The sequence below is a fragment of the Triturus cristatus genome, chromosome 5_1 (genome assembly GCF_964204655.1).
Source record: "Triturus cristatus chromosome 5_1, aTriCri1.1, whole genome shotgun sequence".
Taxonomy (NCBI): domain Eukaryota; kingdom Metazoa; phylum Chordata; class Amphibia; order Caudata; family Salamandridae; genus Triturus; species Triturus cristatus.
This window is the reverse complement of record NC_140587.1, coordinates 813,506,544-813,513,147: the sequence shown is the minus strand read 5'-3', so window position 1 is coordinate 813,513,147 and position 6,604 is coordinate 813,506,544.

Below are 6,604 nucleotides of genomic sequence, written 5' to 3'. Positions count from 1 at the left end.
CCTGAAAAACCTACCGAAACATTATTACGGCCAGACAGGGCTGCCCCGGGGACCAGCGAACGAGAAACAGAGCTATTCATTGCACCTGTATCCACCAAACAGTTCTGTGCCGAACCATGCAAATCTGCTGTGACATAAGGACCACCCTGATCTACAGGAATTTGGACTGGTCTCCTTCCCTGTCCCTGGTTGTCCTAACCATAGGACATCCCTGCAGCTTATTCCATATCATAATCATCATGACAGTACTGTCGTCCCCAGGGGTCATCAAAATAGTTCTGATCAGAACGACCCCCCGAGGATGCACCAGCTTGAACCTCGTCCCAACCAAACTCCCCACGACCCCTTCCGCTCGAACCCCGCCCTCTAGGTATTGCAATTTTCTGTAACAAATCTGGACACTTGCTTAGCCAATGTCCCTCCTTTTTGCAATATGCACACTGATTCGGCCCTAAGGGTGCACCACCTCTACCAGCACCCCGTGACCTCTGAGCCGGACCAGTGCCTCTGCTCCTTCCGGACCCTCTTGCAACCAGCTGCAGCAACACCCTCATTTTCAAATCCTTACTCTTCTTTTCCACCTTGTCCTTTTCCTCACTTTCTCGAATACTCATAGTACTGGGCCATACTCACTATCACCGAAGGGGAAGAAGTAGTCCCAAGTGCTCTCCAAAGGTTGCAACCGAGCCGCAGTCTCTGGAACAAACTTGTGACAAATCTGTTAACAAACGAACACCACCTTCAACTGACAAATCCTGCCCACTGAAATCCAAGAACACCCCTTCAAACTGAGTAAAAAAATCACATGCTCTCCTCTTTCTTTTGACGATATGCCATCAGCTTATCCCACTCTACTCCTCTGGGAGGGATAAGAGAATGTATATATAGGTGATGATACGACTTGGCAAAGCCAGAATCTCTGCCCTAGGTTTTTCACCGGGCTTTCGCTCCTTAATCTCATCCCATGTGCCACCCAATTCCACTCTGTGATCCTGTGTATGCACCTGCCTCCATATATCCACCGGCACCAACAGCCCGAAAAACATCTCAATACCTACCAAGGTCATAACTGACGAGGAGGCGGCTTCTAACTCTTTATAATACGCCGTAGGGTTTTTCCTAGGATTCGGTAACTAGCACCTCACTTCTCTTCAACGGGGTATAGACCCACTGTTTCTGAAAATGAGCCGCTACTCGTTGTTGAACCACATCTCCTCTCTGGTTACGCTGCTCTGGAATCTCAGACTGAAAAATAGGATGCACCTCCCTCATCGAAAATTGGGACACACTAGTCGGAGTACGGTGATGTAATCTTTCTCGATAACCAAGTAGCGTCCCAACATTACTAAGAACTTCTGCAGGGGCCAAACCAGCTGAATATACACGATCTCGAATGTCATAAATAATTTGAGGAGCTGTACCTCCAATACACTGTTCCCACAAACTAATCAATGTAGCTGACATATGCTGAAGGGCATGCTGTTGTACAAACGGATCAAAATCTTTCATCACACTTCATATATCCTGCACACTATAAATTGGACTCTGAGGCCATTGTGCTGCCTGATTTGCAACCATCCTTTTCTCCTCCTCACCCACATCAGATCGAATCAGTACCCGTTCCATTTGCTCCCGTGATGCCGCCCAATTCCCTCCATCCGACCCTCACACCAGTGTCCCAACACTACACAACAATGAGGATGAAATGTCTGGAGAAGAGACAAGAGGTATAGACGCAGGTGACAGTGTTAGCAATGGCTGTGTGGTAGGTGTAAGAGAAGGAAGAGAAACCTGAGTGGAAACAGCAGACACTGCGGGGGTGCCTGCAGTCACCACACTCGCAGGTTGCGAAACCGGAGGGGAGACAGATCGGGCTGGAGCTGGAGTCTGCAGCAAGACCAGAGGAAGGTGGAGGAGCAACGGAGGACTGAGACACCGGAACAGCAGGATATATTCTCTACGGGGCATAGGGAGGTGGGGGACGAGTTTCCAGCAGATCCTCCACAAAAGGATCCTCGTCCTCTCAAACAACATAAGACTTATTATATTGTAATCAAAACTTCCTATCTGCACACTCAATACCCTTTTCGGTTTGTTCTCCATCATAAGCTACAGCTTTCTCAACCACTGTTTGCATTGCCTTCTTCCTAGGCTCCTTCTCGGCTCTTATACCCCTCTGCTTAGCTTCCTTCTGCCATACCTGCAAAGTATCAAACATCGACTGCCTACTTCTTCTAGCGAATAATTTGTCCTGTAAATAATTAAATTTTTGTTTGTCAAAGGTACCATCCAGTGGCCACTGAAGCTCAGTATTGTCCCTTGTATACTTGTGCCATAATGTACAAAACATAATAGGGTCAATACTGTGCTTCACATACATCTCAAAACATGGAGTGCCTTCTGAAGGCGCAGGCTGCCTTTCCTCCAGCCGATGCTCAGCAGAGCAACAGCTGCACCCCAAGCACCACACTTTACTCCAACAAGGCATCCTAGCATCAGACACATTCACTATCCATTCAATCAACAGGCACACACACGCAATAAAAACACACACACACACACCCCTCCCCCACCCCCCCTCTCAAAAGCAGTCCTCGGACTGCACCAAGACAAGTCAGTCCTCAGACTGCACCAAGACAAGATAGGCTCTAGCCTCAGGCCTTTTCAACAATAAGCCAACTTCAACAAGTGGCCTGGCAGAACGTTCAAAAGCGCTCCGTATCACAAGGGTCCACAAACCCACCAAGTTAACAAAAATCAAGATGAATTCACCTGGTACACACAGGTCAAACAAGATTTTTCTCCACTGACGACTTTTCAGACCAAACGGTCAGATCCAAGGGTTTTGCCTTTTCAGTACCCCAGCCGAGATGACCACTAGATGAGGAGCCACCCGATCAGACATGCGGGGCGGCCATGAGAACAAAGCTCTATCATATGGGGATCCCCGATCTGCCCATCCGACCGGACGCAACCCCAACCCCACAACCCGATTACGGGCGGGATGGACCACCTGGTGGAGTCCCTGTTTGGGCGCCAACTGAAGGAAGTGACTTAACTAGGCTCACCTGGGCCACTCTCGACCTCCTGCAGCCTTCCAAACAATGAAGAGTCGATGACGCAGTAGAGAATACAAGCAAACTAGTTTATTCACTGCAGTGGAGTCCAATCTGATCAGCCTCCTATGATGGCTGACGAGGGACTGATTCTAACCAGCATAAAGTTACATTATGTATGTTGCGGAGCCCACAAAGACCCGCTACTATGGAAAAACACTGGTAGCTGTGGTAATACAATGGGGGTACAGAACATATGTTTAGATTCCGCAGCCTGGCACAAGCTATCTACTGCCCAAGGTCGTCTGGCTTATCCTCCCCACTAAACAGATGGGAGAAGTTCTCTATGTAACAGAAAAGGCATGCGTTAATGAGCAAGATTCAGCATTTGAGAAACGAAACTTACCAAGAACCATTTCTCGTAAATGATCAAGTAACAGTTGCGATTATAATACAAAATGGCGTCTTCGAGAGGCTAAATGGTGGCACAGATGTTAACCTAACTTACGTAACATCTGGCCTTGTTAATTGCATATGCATCTAGCAAGAATATATTATGAGATCGCTAAATAAATGCTAACATAATACCAGGTAAAATACGAGTAATATGGTAGTAATTTGTTTCAATTCTAACAAGAGGTTGGCAAGAGCTTTGACATAATGGAAATGGCCTTTTGTAAACGCTGAGGAAATTATTTTTTCCGCTCTCTTATCTTGGCCATTAATGTTTTACTCTGACCTTCATTTGGATGAGTCTAGGGTCAGAAAGCTCCAGCATCTCAGACTGAAAGCCTAAACCTGGTGGCGCACGTTGGTAAGATTGAGTGGGCCAGTGAAGAGTTAAAACATTCTTTATTGAATAATTAAAGTGCAAAAAGATTAAAGCAAGGCAGGATGGTCCAGGTTATGTAGCTTGACCTATCTATCTTTCCCTCTCCAACTGCTTCTTGCCGGAACACTGGTTCAAGTCCTCTTCAAATCTTGTACTTGAACCACAGTCTCATGGAATCTAAATGATCCTGCTTTCAGCACCCTATTCGTTTGTCTCTCAAAAAAGCACTGAAAGAAGTATTTGGCATTGGGGAGGAATTATAGTTATATAGCATAATTATAGTTCAATTAGTCAATTATATGGCACTCATAAACTTAAGAAAACATTAAGATGAAACATGAAGAGTCAATGCTAATTAGAATCCATCAAACCAGTGAAATAATATTCCAAAGTTGCCTTAATTCAGTCACATATGTATTTTTCATGGGAATAACCTGGCTACTTCAAGTAGACACTCGTTGACCTGGTTTAGTGCTTGCAAGAGGTAATTTCAGTTTTTTTCTCCATTATTATATCTTTTATAGATTCACATGCTTGAATCATCCCCGTTGCCATGGTGGGAGTCCCACAGTATCAGTATTAAAAGCAGTGATAAATGCTTAGCATTAGTCTCCATTAAAAAAAAAAATAATACACTTTGTTGGCCTATTCACAGTGTTTTAAAGCATCTAAACTTCAACCAATCAGAGCTCTGACCAAGAAGCCCTCAACCCAAGCAGAGCCACCATCTCTCAGATTTCCAACCACACGTTGTGTGATAGGGAGCCTCCATGAGTTCTACTCAGTCACAGTTTTTCTCCTATAACCTTTTGACTCGCAATTATTCAGTTCATCTCCAGTCATCAAGAGAACATCTAAGGTACAGTCTGGGAGTGTTTTTCTGACTAAATTTTACCAGAATGTTTGAATCTAAAAAAGGCTGTTCCGGCCTTGTAAGACTTGTGTAAAATCCAGTCTATACTCTGAGGATCCCCACAAGGAGTGCCTGTATTGCGTGTATCCATTTCATAAACCCAAAGACTGCAAGTACAGCTGTTCCTTTTCTGCCATCTCTCAAAGACCGAGAGGGTAGATTGCTTCTGTGGCTACAGAAGAAGAAACTTCAGTCCGACTCGGATTCTGAGAAAGAGGAGAGGCCTCATACCGCTTCAAAAACAAGTAAGGAAGGGGGTACATCATCCTCTGATAGCGATGCAAAAAGATCAAGATCTCACAGCAGAGAGGCTAGTGTGGAAAAAGTTAGAAGCAAGGACCCGGCTGTTCCTTCTTCCTCTCAGAAAAAGTGTCTCTCACCATCCTTATTTGCATCTGATACTCCTTTTAAAGAGCCGTCTTCCATGAAAATGTGATCGTCGACGAAGATCCTACCATGTATGGTGGATAGCTCGCAGAAGGTGTCCTCACCAATGACGTTGTCGATGGCGACTATGACCACAACAACGGCTTCCTCATAGTCATCGACGAAGACCCTGATGACTGTGTCCTTGTCATCAATGAGACCATTTATGACGGTGAAAATTCCATTGTCTGTGATGACAAACATCTACTGTGCCATCGACGGGACGGTCAACAGTGGAAAAAGACATTTTATTAATCTCTCACAAGGCACTGTTTCTAATCTGACTCCAGACATCTCAAACATTTTACCACTTCCTCCGGTATGTCTGCTGAATTTCCAAGGTATCTAAAAAATGTCACCTCTTCTAACGCGTCGGGGGATGAAAGTGTCTTCGGTCCTGCATATAGTCTCTCCCAATTAAACGTAAAATGTCTGTCCACGGAGGATGATGACTCTGATCAGGAGCAGTCTGAATATATAGAGGATGATTTTTCTTTCTCAGAGGTCAAACAACTGCCCAGGGATATGATATATTCCAGAAGCACTATCCCTATGAAGCAAGAGGAGGAGCCGCAACAGGTGCAAGAGTCAACCATAGTGATTCCCGTCTTGCTACTAATAGACTTATGAATGATAATTCAAGACTATTATAAAAGATTCCCCAATGCAAATGCTCCTCAATAACCTGCTCTCAGGCAGGAGACTTCAGAGTTCACTCTGGTGCCACAGGGCACACCGAGACCTCAAAAAGTAAGACCAATTCCACCTCCCATCACTATTTCAGACACCTTTCATGACAGTGATGGTGATCAGCAGCCTGAAGAGGGTGAGATCCAGGCGAATCAAAGTGACCACCTCTGTGTGGGATGAATATGTAGCACCTATGCCAGCATCTCCAACTCCTCTTACAGCGGATTCGCCACCAACAGACTGGTGGGTTTCATGACCTGCTTGAAAGGTCTTCCAAGTGCTTTGACCTTCCACTACCACAAAACAGACCGAGTGCGCCTATATGATTTTAAGGCCGGCGCGCAATGCTCAACACGGTCTATTCCCATCATCTGGCAAGAAGGCTTAAAACGTATTAGCATCCCAGCATCAGTTCCGGCTGTGATACCAAAGCTGGATAAGAAGCACAAGGCCCCAGAAAATTCCCCTACATGTCTCATTGGCCAACCCCCAGGCCTGATTCGGTCATTATGCAGGTGGCTCAGAGAAGAGCAAAGAACCCCTCTTGGCCATGCACAGCTCCTCCGGACAAGGAAGGCTGTAGTCTTGATAATATTTGAAAGAGATTTTCCGCTATGGCAGCTACATCCATCAGAGCCTCCAATGCCCTCACCATCCTAGGGAGATATGATCATCAGATGTGATCTG